The sequence below is a fragment of the Mauremys mutica genome, chromosome 1 (assembly GCF_020497125.1).
Source record: "Mauremys mutica isolate MM-2020 ecotype Southern chromosome 1, ASM2049712v1, whole genome shotgun sequence".
NCBI classification, from domain to species: Eukaryota; Metazoa; Chordata; order Testudines; family Geoemydidae; genus Mauremys; species Mauremys mutica.
Genome location: NC_059072.1, coordinates 97,764,992 through 97,778,245, shown reverse-complemented (window position 1 = coordinate 97,778,245; position 13,254 = coordinate 97,764,992). Strand labels below are relative to the sequence as shown.

At 42.0% G+C, this 13,254-nt stretch overlaps 1 protein-coding gene across 4 annotated transcripts in view; it reads right to left on the bottom strand.

The window, feature by feature from the left end:
- Positions 1-13,254, bottom strand: part of LARGE1 (LARGE xylosyl- and glucuronyltransferase 1) — a 365,026-nt gene that overhangs the window by 170,980 nt on the left and 180,792 nt on the right. The gene's annotated exons all lie outside the window — the stretch shown is intronic.

Below are 13,254 nucleotides of genomic sequence, written 5' to 3'. Positions count from 1 at the left end.
GGGAGGTTTAGGTTGGATATTAGGAAAAACTTTTTCACTAGGAGGGTGGTGAAGCACTGCAATGGGTTACCTAGGGAGGTGGTGGAATCTCCTTCCTTAGAGGTTTTTAAGGTCAGGCTTGACAAAGCCCTGGCTGGGATGATTTAGTTGGGAATTGGTCCTGCTTTGAGCAGGGGGTTGGACTAGATGACCTCCTGAGGTCCCTTCCAACCCTGATAGTCTATGATTCTATGAAATTCTGATGTGAGTCAAACTATTACAATAGTGTGGTTTCATTAAACAAAACTACATTTGCTTGATCTCACAGCTAACTTGCTGGAGAAAATAGATGATTATGTCCACACCTGTTTTGATTACACTATTGATAGCTTTGTTTCTGCTGTGCACAGAAATATATATATATATTTACCAATTGGGGCTCTGGCAGCTAACCTGTATTTAGCATAGGGCTGTTAGAGCTGTGGTTATCACACTGCTACTAAATTGGAGGAAAATACTGTTTGGTTTTTAGTGACCATCAATTTACTCAGCGGGGTCAGAAAACAACCTGAAATAGCAACAAAAAGCTTAAAATGAAAGGGGGGGGGGACAACAAAATCTAATTGTTAACCCTGGATGAGGACATTTCTTTATATAATTAACGAAGAAAGCTGGGCCATTTTCCTAATCACAGTATTTTTAAATTCACATAGGGAGAAGCAGTTCTTTCTGCAGGGAATTTTTCCCATGCCCCTCCTCAGACCCATGAAAACATATCTTGTACTCATGGTACTAAACAGATCAAGGCTGGCTCCACAACAGTCTCTCCTTCCCTACCACAACATCCCTCTGAGAAGGGGATTTGGTTTTTTTGGGGGGGAAAGTGAGGGTGGTGGAGGGCTGATCTGACTCCTGGTACAAAACTCCTATTTCCTCAAAGGGGAACAGGAATTAAGATCAAGACCTTTGTCAAGAATGGGTTAATTTAGTATTTGTTAATAGACAAGGTTTGGGGTGGGAAGGTGAGAATTCGGTATGAGTGAAATTCATGCCTGTCTGGCACGTATTTTATTAGTGTTTTTACAAGTTTAAAAATATGTAAAAAACCAGGAAAAGAAAAACCCGCTGAGAGATCAATTCTGTGTGAGTGAAGGGCAAAGAATTAAAAATATGATTATTGCCAATAATAATTTCACCAGGACAAGTGCCAGTATGACTCTCTTTGCAAGTCACCTCTGCAAATGCAGTGCCTTTGCTTAGTCCTTGTAGTATATTCAGCCAACATTAACAAAAGGTCATGTTTTAATTTTAAATCCTATAACTTTAACCTTGAATCTGTTTTTTCCCCCTGGATGATTCACAGGCAGCGATTATATTGATATTCCCCCCATAACAGGTCCTTACTATTTATATGAATGGTTGTCAAGGAAACCAGGTGCCGAGGAAAGCTGTATAACTTGTCTAGATTTAGAATTTCTCGTGCATGAGAGCACAATACAAAAACAGAGAAATAAATGACCCTGAAAAACAAACTCAGGAATACCTGGGCTTTCTGCAATTTTATTATTTTATAATTACTTTATTTTATTTATGTTGGGTTTTTTGTTATGACTCAGCATAAAGTTTGGTGACCTTAACAGAATTCTGACTTATCTCCTGCTTTGAGAACAGATAATATCTCCCATACACATATGCAACAAATCTGGATACAACTAGTGATAGGCAAAACATTGAGATAAAAGTGAATGATTATCTGAACCTTGGGGATGGGTAATGGAGATCAGCTGCAGATACTATACAGCAAGATACAACTGGAAAGGAAGATTCAGTATTAAATAACAACTAACACCACGCAGTAAAGAATAAAAAATAACTGCAAATTAATTCTCATCTATTTGCAACATAAGGCAATCATAGAATCATAGAATCTCAGGGTTGGAAGGGACCTCAGGAGGTCATCTAGTCCAACCCCCTGCTCAAAGCAGGACCAAACTCAACTAAATCATCCCAGCCAGGGCTTTGTCAAGCCTGACCTTAAAAACCTCTAAGGAAGGAGATTCCACCACCTCCCTAGGTAACCCAGTGAAGGCAGCCTCACGGAAGTCTGGTTTTCCTTCATCTTCTCCAAATCTTTCCCCAGTACACACAAATCAGGTAAGTGAGGAGGAAAACTTGACTTAAGAATGCCTTTTCAGCACTGGCTTCTTTAGTAACAATATAAAGCAGAACTGTCTACAGTGGGCCATAGGAAAGCATGTACCCAATGTGCTTTAAATGTGCATAAAACTGCATATGGTCACCATAAAATAAAACACTTTTTCCTCTTACCCCATCTGCAGGCCCCACAGCATCTTCAGAGAGTCAGTAACAATGTTCTAATCTCCCTCATGTCATCTACAGGAGCCATCTCCCTCCTCTCAGGTATCCATCCTGATTTCCTCCAGAAGGTTTCCACTTCTACTTCCTCATTTCCTCCCTCCAAACCTAAAAGTACCTATCTGGTTCTCTCCCCTTCCACCTCTCTCTCTCTCTCACTTGCTTTCTTTCTGCCTCTCCCCCAGCCCCTGAAGTTTTTTTCATCTGCCCCAGGATCTCTCATTCTGTCCAAAGCCTGAGGAACCCCTTTGTTCTTCCCCACTTTTCACTGGGAGATCACTAATGCCCACGTTTGGGGCGATGGAAAGGAGCGGCTAGCCACTTTTATTTGGTGCTGCACTACTTGTTCCTGACCACTCAGTCCCAGCATGGTGAGACAGTAGGGTGGAGGAGGAGGAGGTAGGAGTGGTAGAGAGTGTCCCGAGAGGAGAGAGAGAGAGCAGTGTGATGTGCCAACCTCCCTCTCCTAGTTGTCCAGGAATATCTGAACATGCAGTTGTATTTTAAAGAACCCTTATTGAGAGCAGAGGAACAAACCATCCTGATGTTCAGAATGAATAGCAAATATGGCAGGCAACCAGCTTGGCTTAACAGAGAAAACTTCAGTGATCTTAAACACAAAAAAGGAAGCTTACAAGAAGTGAAAATTTGGACAGATGACCAGGGAGGAGTATAAAAATATTGCTCGAGCATGCAGGGGTGTAATCAGGAAGGCCAAAGCACAACTGGAGTTGCAGCTAGCAAGGGATGTGAAAGTTAACAAGAAGGGTTTCTACAGGTATGTTAGCAACAAAAAGGTCAGGGAAAGTGTGGGACCCTTACTGTATGGGGGAGGCAACCTAGTGACAGATGATGTGGAAAAAGCTGAAGTACTCAATCTTTTTTTTGCCTCGATCTTCATAGACAAGGTCAGCTCCCAGACTGCTGCACTGGGCAGCACAGTATGGGGAGGAGGTTAGCAGCCCTCAGTGGTGAAAGAATAGGTTAGGGACTATTTAGAAAAGCTGGACATGCACAAGTCCATGGGGCCCGATGCAAAGCACCCAAGGGTGCTGAGGGAGTTGGCTGATGTAATTGTAGAGCCATGGGCCATTATCTTTGAAAACTCGTGGTGATCGGGGGACGTCCCGGACGAACGGAAAAAGGCAAATATAGTACCCATCTTTAAAAAAGGGAAGGAGGAGAATCCGGGGAACTACAGACCAGTCAGCCTCACCTCAGTCCCCGGAAAAATCATCGTGCAGGTCCTCAAGGAATCCATTCTGAAGCACTTGGAGAAGAGGAAGATGATCAGCAACAGTCAAAATGGATTCATCAAGGGCAAGTTATGCCTGACTAACCTGATTGCCTTCTATGATGAGATAACTGGCTCTATGGATATGGAGAAAGTGGTGGACATGATACACATTGATTTTAGCAAAGCTTTTGATGTAGTCTCCTACAATATTCTTGCCAGCAAGTTAAAGAAGTATGGATAAATGGAGTATAAGGTGGATATAAAGCTGGCTAGATTGTTGGGCTCAACAGGTAGTGATCAATGGCTCGATGTCTAGTTGGCAGCCAGTATCAAGCGGAGTGCCCAGAGGTTGGTCCTGGGGCTGGTTTTGTTCAACCTCTTCATTAATGATCTGGATGATGGGATGGATTGCACCCTCAGCAAGTTCATGGATGACACTAAGTTGGGGGAAGAGGTAGATATGCTGAAGGGTAGGGATAGGATCCAGAGTGACCTAGGCAAATTGGAGGATTGGGCTAAAAGAAATCTGATGAGATTCAACAAGGACACGTGCAGAGTCCTGCACTTAGAACGGAAGAATCCCATGCACTGCTACAGGCTGGGGACTGACTGGCTAAGCGGCAGTTCTGCAGAAAAGGACCTGGGGATTAGAGTGGACGAGAAGCTGGATGAGTCAACAATGTGCCCTTGTTGCCAGGAAGGCTAATGGCATATTGGGCTGCATTAGTAGGCGCACTGCCAGCAGATCGAGGGAAGTTATTATTCCCCTCTATTTGGCACTGGTGAGGCCACATCTGGAGTATTGTGTCCAGTTTTGGTCCCCCCACTACAGAAAGGATGTGGACAAATTGGAGAGAGTCCAGCGGAGGACAACAAAAATGACTAGGGGGCTGTGGCATATGACTTATGAGGAGAGGCTGAGGGAACTGGGCTTATTTAGTCTGCAGGAGAGAAGAGTGAGGGGGGGGATTTGATAGCAGCCTGCAACTACCTGAAGGGGGGTTCCAAAGAGGATGGAGCTAGACTGTTCTCAGTGGTGGCAGATGACAGAACAAGGGTCTCAAGTTGCAGTGGGGGAGATCTAGATTGGATATTAGGAAAAAACTATTTCACTAGAAGGGTGATGAAGCACTGGAATGGGTTACCTAGGGAGGTGGTGGAATGTCCATCCTTAGAGGTTTTTAAGGCCCGGCTTGACAAAGCCCTGGCTGGGATGATTTAGTTGGGGTGGTCCTGCTTTGGGCAGGGGGGTTGGACTAGATGACCTCGTTAGGTCTTTTCCAACCCTAATCTTCTATGACTCTATGACTCCCACGGCTGGCTGGAGATGAAGGCTGCAAACCACCTTTTTTTTTTTCTGGCAGTCAACCAGGAAAAGCAGAGACATGGTTAGGTAAAAGGCCAGAAAACCTGAGCATCTCACCAAAAGCTGGAGGTAAGACAGAGCTGGCTAAAGTTTGGCCAGGCATCAAACACAATCCACGGCTGCCCTCTCCCTTCATCTCCATGCAAAGAAAAGACAGCTCAATTGCTCAACTGCATACTATAAATAATAGTGAATGAAAACAAGCAGTTTGTACTAATCCATCAGGGAGGATTCAAATCCATGAAAATATTATAATTGTAGGCTGTTTAAGGTTTTTAAGTACGCAGATACATGCTCATTATCTGCAGCCATCAGAGTTTCTGGCAAGCTTCCAAGCAATTCTTGAGGTCACAGAGTGGAGCCATCCAATCTACATTTTGCATGATGTCAAGATATAAACAGGTATGTCGCCAGGGTCCACTGACCAGAATAAAGCACAATATGCTTTCCTCTATAATTGCACATTATTTATTATTCAAGATCAAGAACACAGTCAATCAGTCATGTAACAAAATTATAGTTGAAGTGGAAGCTTTTGCTTTAGTAGATTTGGGGAGAGGTATAGCTCAGTGGTTTGAGCATTGGCCTGCTTAAACCCAAGGTTGTGAGTTCAATCCTTGAGGGGGGGCCACTTAGGGATCTGGGGCAAAAATCAGTACTTGGTCCTGCTAGTGAAGGCAGGGGGCTGGACTCAATGACCTTTCAGGGTCCCTTCCAGTTCTAGGAGATAGGTATATCTCCAATTATTATTATTATTTTTTTGGCAAAAATCTCATGAGCCTATTTTAGGGTGTTAGAAGTGGGTAACATAGCCTTACCTGAAATTAGTGGTGTTAGCGAAGAGATGCCTGTCATAGAAGTGACTATCTAAAACAATAGCTAGCATGTATTTTTTTTCCCCTTTTAAGATGGGAGACTCTAGTGTGTGTCTTATATAGGACAGAATATAGTGGGGATGCAACTGGCGAGCGGTGCAGAAGACACTGCTCTAAAGGAGAAGGTGCTCATATGAAGCCAATGGCAGATTGATGACACCACGATAACTCGGATGGAGTGATCAAATAGATAATTTGTCTTTATCTGTAATGTTTGTATTCAGAAGGTAATTATCACAGATTTCTACCCACCCCCACCTCTTTATTTTTAGGTTTTTGCTCCCAGAACATGACTTAGAGGGACTTCAAAAGCTCAAAATTCAGTATCAGTAACAGTCTCAACAGCAGGTGGCACACACTTACCTGCTGGTGAGGAATAAATGACTTATCCCGTTAGAAACCACCAGTTCTTTTATTTTTAGCAAAAGCAAAGTATTAGCAGAAAAATAAATCATTCCCATCCCTGCAGGGATAGAAGACAGGTGAGTGGGGAATCTATTACATTGCAACTACTTCTTTAAGAGCTCAAGAATTACAGGAAGGATTTTTTTTTTCCAACAGTAACTATGATAATAGATGCTCATTCTTGGAAACTAAAAGCTCCAGGAATGCAGTCTGGGGAAAAAACACACTAATAATGAATAAAACTTATTATAGTTATGAGCAAGCAACACTAACAATAACCCAAAGAGGCACTGAATGTAATGGTACAGAAATGTATTTTTGGTTTGTTTGTTTGTTTTCAATAGAAAGAGACACGATCTCTCACAAACAATACAAAACTAACTAGAGAAACATTCTGAAAAAAAAATACATAATGGGGGTGGGAAAGTAGAGCTCCTCCAAACCAAGCAATAACAAGCTGGATCCTAACTACGACAATTCACAGCAGTTGATGATCAGGCCCAGATTCTGTAATAATGGCAAGGCAAATATAATTTCAGATTGCAAGGAGTGATGTTTTGATAAAGCATTTAAAGGAAAACTCCAAGTATCTGCCTGCAAATATCCTGGATAGTAACTGATCTGGGGCTGGCTAGGATCATTGGCATGACTCTGAATACATGTACCTTAGCGTAGTATTGTATTTTATCTCTACCTAAGGAATAACAAAGGAGAAATGCAGTGAGGTAGACATCAAGATATAGTTCTTAAAGAGTCAGTTAAAACAATAAAACTGGGTAGATATTCTAATGGCTTTTACCTTCTCTAGACAGAAGCTAAGGGGTCCATTCAGTTGCAGAAAAGAGTCGCATGAGAAAAGGCACAATCACTTGAGAAGATTAACAACAGATTATAATATACTACACTGAAATTTCATCACCAGTTTTGGAGGAATGAGTCCTATGCACCATCTTGTCCTTGTGAAACTTACTGTAGCTGGAACAACCACTTGAGTTTGATGCTTGTTTACTGTGAAAACTGATGTGTCTACCACTAGTAATAAAACTTCACCTTAGGAACTCAAGCTCCCTGATATCAAGAGGCTCAAAAGAAAGCTTTGTCATCATGGCAAAGACTATATTTATGGGGTAGCCCTTAAGTAATAGGCTTCTCATGAACTTCAACACTAAAGCGTGTACACAAACCCAAAGTTAGGAGGACTGTCTGTAACCCACACTGAGATGGATATTGAAGATGTGGAAAGACTGAATTTGGCTCATCACACACACATGCACTGTAAGAGATATGTTGCGGCTTGTAACCACTGAGACCCTAAATGCTCTGGGAAGGTGTCTCATGAGGAGGCAGGTAGGTCATGGATAAAATGAGAAGCATTTCATCATGAGACTGAATGCTCGTAGCATGGTCCTTCCTGATACAGCCTGTCTCTTTATTATCCTCTCCGTACTCTTGAAGGGAAAAGGAAACATCCATGCCTGCAATGCTTCTATATATTGCAGTTGTTCATCAGAAACAAGCTAGGACAAAGCACTTTATGATGCTTTCTACAACTTCAGGACCCTGGTAGTGGTTTAGGCTTTTACTTGGATTCCTTCCAGTCTGCCATCTTAGCTCAGCCTATCAGTCGGACATTGCAATATATGCACTCCAGTTCTTTGTAAATCCACTAAATGTTTTGTAAAAACATGGGGACTGGTATCAGTCCCCAAAAGAAATACCTTGAACTGTGAAATGCCGTCCCACTATCACTAATCACTAATGTGACATGGAGGTATCCCTTAGACACATGTAACAGTCTACAAGATCCAGAAAGCATAGCTAATATTGCTCTTTCCAGCTCCTCACCCATTAGTGGCAAAAAAAGAACTGATGGCTGAAAAAGAGCTGACCTTTATCTCTTATCAGCAGTTATAGGAGGTACATACTATTCACTGAAGAGACTGAAACAGCTCCACATTTCAAACTATATTACAAGCGTTCCCTCTGAGTCGTGCATTAGGAGAATAAATCCAAGAACAGTGATCTACTATAATACTTACATTTGAGAAAAAAAATGTGGTCAATACAGCAGACCCCTGATGCAGAAGCAATAAGCTCCCGTAAAATGCAGTTGCAGTACTGCAGAGCACCACATATGCAGCAGTCATTTCTGAGCACTTTCTCTTTTACAGCGTGTAGGTTTGGATCATTTTCATAAAACTGGATTATTTTTTCTGGAAAAATCTCATGTGTAGTCATTTGTCTTTTCTCATCCCCTGGTAAAGTTCTTGGCTTGAGATACTGCATGTCTTTCTACCATAACGGCAAAACTGAAGTACTCCAAAGAGGAGTCTATGCTGTTGAACTTTCAGAAAAGAGTATGGCGCACATGTGTGTGTAGTGCACACGTGGTGGTGATGGGGAGGCTTGGCTCATTATTTACTCAGTCTATGCATGAAAGAAAAGAAGAATGGCAAGAGTAGCTTACCAGTGAAGGTGCAATGAGGGCATTGATTTCCCTTTGGTTCCATAACAGAAGGAGCCCCAAAGGGAGCTCACAATTTCTACAGCGGTAAGGTACAAAAATGAACAAAAGGTCTCAAAGCAGGTTGATCCCAGTGCCAGTAGGCAGCATTAATTGGCATAGTGGGCTGGGCACAAGCCTTTACTTTTGAAATAAGGTTCAAATAAGGTTCAAATTCTGACTTGGGACACTGGTGACAATTAGTTTGGGAGTCTCTTAATTCACTCCTGTGAATAGCCCAAAAACTCTATATCACATCACAGCACAGTTAGCCGTCTTTGCTCAGATTAGGCCCCAGGCAGGAGTATTAGGGGTTGTTACAGGTCAGCACTGGGGTATACTGGCAGAACTCTGGGGGGGGAAATGCTGCACTCAACGTCTCAAATTGACCCATAACCTTTAAAAAAACCAAGCTTCCATGACACAAAGCTCTTCTGTAGCAGTTTGTCTTGTTTGTCTGGTGGCCTGCTTTCCTTCCAGAGACAAGATTCCAGGGAAGGCTGCTCATAGTGTACTCACCCACTTCTAGCAACAGGATTGTAGGCACATGGGTATTTCTGGAAGTCTTCTCCAGCAGCAGCAAAAGCGATCCATGCGACTGACATTCCAGTCATTTTGGGTCTGCCTTGCTGGATTCCCCCTTGTTTCATTGCAAGTCTTGTATTGAACAGAAGAAATCTCAAGACCCACATTCAATGTGCTTTTATCTTAGGTTTTTTACCAAAATTCAGGGTCTAAGTAATGATGGAAAACATATGAATTTTTAATTTATTATTTTGCATAGACTGGCTCATACCACAAAGAAATTGGGATGACAGAGAAGTAGCACATAGGCTACTGAGTATGTATGAATAGATCTTCTGGGATCATAACAAAGGCTCTGTTGTGCTACAGATTTTGAATTACCATCCATTTTTCAGTGGACACAGATTCCCTCCCAACTAGTTTGCTGGGAAGAGCCATGGCCTTCAAAAACTAGTTTCCTTAAACCCAATCTGTAGCAATGAAAGACAAAGAAAGGAAAACAGTACAGGAAGTTTAACATGATAGGAATGTATTAACCATAAACATTTTTCATAACCTGTATTTCCTGATTTAGGGTGTCTAATGTTAAAAATGTGTAACAAACAACTCCAGATTAGTATGAGACACAAATAAATCCAGATCTAAAATAATGTAAGGCTAGTGGTGGGCATCCATTTCCATAGAGTTTCTCTTACACAGATTCTATTTTCATGGGTCTGAGATTTGTTTTGTTTTGCTTTTTCTTTATCATCCCTTAAAAGGATAAAGGCTCAGGGGAAGGAGGAATAGATGTATAATAGAGAACCATATACACAGCTATGCCACATTACAAAGTCAAATCGCTGCGCTCCAGATTTAAAAAGGAGTGTTTGAAGGATTCACAGTAGCAGGGTGAAACCAGATTTGTGGGATTGTTGGGAGTAGAAAATCTGCATAATCAGTGGTCTTTGCTTTCTTTTTTTATCCCCTTCTTCTTGCAGCGTAGGCCTGCAAGCTTCCCTAAAACCTTAACAGAGATGTCATCTAGTCAACAGCCTTATTTTCACTCCCTTCCTCTGGGACACTACTTGCTGTAACTCTAAGGAAAATAATATACATTTTAGAATCTGCCAAATATTCTAAGCCCCAAATTCTACTTTTTTAAAGTATATAATCTGGTAAGGAGTGTTCTCTGAATCCTAAACAGCAATTTGAAAACAAACATTCCACTGCTGAGAAATTCATCTCAAAAGACACTATTTATATAGGACCTAGGCAAAACAACCCCCTTGAAAACAACCCCCTTCTTGACTGCAGAAGCAGTCAAGACCCAAAGACTACGCTCAGGACTTTGTGAAAAGGCTTGTGGAAGCATCATGGATGAAGTAAACAAAAACTCCTAACTCCTGCTCTATTAGGAATAATGGGTGTGTATGTCCCTGTTTACCAAATGGAGAAAGGACAAAGACAGAAAAAATTCATTTCTGAGCTACTAATATGGTGCTACAAAACACAGCGAATAAAAGGAAAATTATAAAAAAGATACTCAACAGCATCTTAAAGCTGGCTGTAAAACTTCAGCAATTGGGACTCACATAGGAACTGAATGATTTCAATGGAACAGTAGAGAGTCATTAAAAGCAAACATAATACACACTATATCGTGTATATGTCATTTCTGATAATGGTACAACTGGTAGCAAATTATTCCACAATCCGCATATGCTTTCCTAATACTGACCAAGGTAATAAGGTTCCCACAAGTACGTGTGAAAAACAAACCCAAACAAGTCATGCCAAATTCACTACCGAGATTACCTCAGAAATATCAGAGTAGCCTTTTATTGCCCCCTCCAGAAAACACCAATTTGTTGAAACCTAATGCTCTGCAGAAATGTTTCGGTTTCAACAAACTTCTGTGGAAACACAAGGCAGGGTTCCATTGGAAACCCAGCAGGCTGCTGGGGAGCTCACAGTGCCAGGGCACACAGCTTCCAGTCAGCATTGCTATGCTGACTACCTCAGAGTAAGGGACCCCAGAGCTGCCAGGCTGCCTGGCAGCCCGTCTCTAGCAGGGGGTTCACAGTCTAGGATCCTTGCTCTACAGCAGGGTGCTTGGAAGCCCAAGCTCAGGATGGTGCTCTCAGGGCTTCCTTACTCCCTGCCCTAGAGCCAGGACTCTCAGGGCTTTCAGGCTCCCTGCTTTCTGCAGGGGAACCCTTAACTCTGAGGGGCAGCCCGAGGAGTCTTCTAGCGCTGGGAAGCAGCTGACTGCTCCATTTCATGTAGGAAAAAATCAGACTGAAATGGTTTGATTTTTCTGAAACAAAAACGTTTTGGAATTTCTGTTCCATAGAATATTCTTAGTTTCAACCTGCTCTTCCTCAAAAACATGTTGGTACATCCTACTGCAAACTTGGCTGAAACTTGCAGGAGGATCTGGATATGATTCAGCATTATACGTGCCATGTGTTGTACCCACCCCTTAAAACTCCACTGATATCAATGACTCTTTGCAGTCATGGGGTCTGGTTCTGTGCTGTCACATTCACCCATGTTGAGTATTATTTCATACTCTGTGACTAGACTCCCTGAAATCAGTGAAACTGCTTGTGTAATACGACACACTTTAAGTATGGGTGGCTGTATTGGGATGGTCTACTTTCTGTACATATCAATAATTGCACCACATAAGATCTCTCTGTTACCTTTGACTTAACTAGCTTGGAACAGACCCAAAGGATAATGAGGAAAGGACTAGCAGATCAATCTCGCCAAACTGAGACGCTGAACAGGTACTGTTTATGCCCTATCATCTACTGTCGGGGACATATAATATACCTACATACAAACTACAACATCCTTCTCTGCAATGAATGTTCACAGCACTAAGGAAAGTACCTAGCTACCTAAGTTGATAACTGCCTGTTGCTTCATGTGGAAAAGATGTTAAAATAACCAAAACAGCAATGAACAAGTATTTTGCTCAAGGATCATCTTTCACTTTTACCATCTCTTTCCACAACATTTTGTTCTCAAGATCCTAGCAAGTGGAGTGCTTTGATTTTATCTTAATTAGCACAGCAATTTGCTAAAGTTTGTTTTTCCGTTTCTACAGAGTCTTGATCAAGTTTAGCAACGAGTAGATTGATATGCTATACAAATTACTGCCACCATCTCCAAATCCGAAATTTTGAATAGCGAGATCTACCTGCACAGCTGAAAAACATGCAGCCCTGAAACTCAATGTTGAACCTCTGTGATCTAATTAAAACTCTGTAATTCTGCTATGGAAAGACTTTATGTTTAGAATATTATTTTACTTATTTATTTATTTACACTGACAGAGCCTTCCTCAACTCCTAATTATTCCTTTTGAAAGGCAGTCCAGACAAAGCAGCAAATTATTTCTAAAAAAATTTATATAGATTTATAATTGGAGATATACCTATCTCCTAGAACTGGAAGGGACCTTGAAAGGTCATTGAGTTTAGCCCCCTGCCTTCACTAGCAGGACCAAGTACTGATTTTTGCCCCAGATCCCTAAGTGGCCCCCTTGAGGACTGAACTCACAACTCTGGGTTTAGCAGGCCAATGATCAAACCACTGAGCTATCCCTCCCCCCACACCTCAGAATGTATGCTGTTATGGTGTCTCCACTGCTTAATTTGTAATGAAAGAGGTGCTGGGGCCCAAGCAATTAGTGCTGGAGCTAAACAATTTTTTTACTTTCGTAACTGATGAGGCAAAGCCCAGAGGTGCCAGGGCTATAGACTGCCAAGCCTAGAGGTGCTGGGGTTCAGTCCTGGCACAAATTAAGCACTGGATGTCTCAGACTATGACTATGATTTTTGTTGTGCAAGTTTTTAGTTAATTTCATGGCAGAGATACAGGGAAAAATCACAGTCACTGAAAGGTTACATCCCAAGGTGGTGGTGGGGGAGGAGGAACAAACCCGCTCTGCATTCACCCTGTAACAGTGTCCCGCAGGGCTGAGCCTGGCTCCACA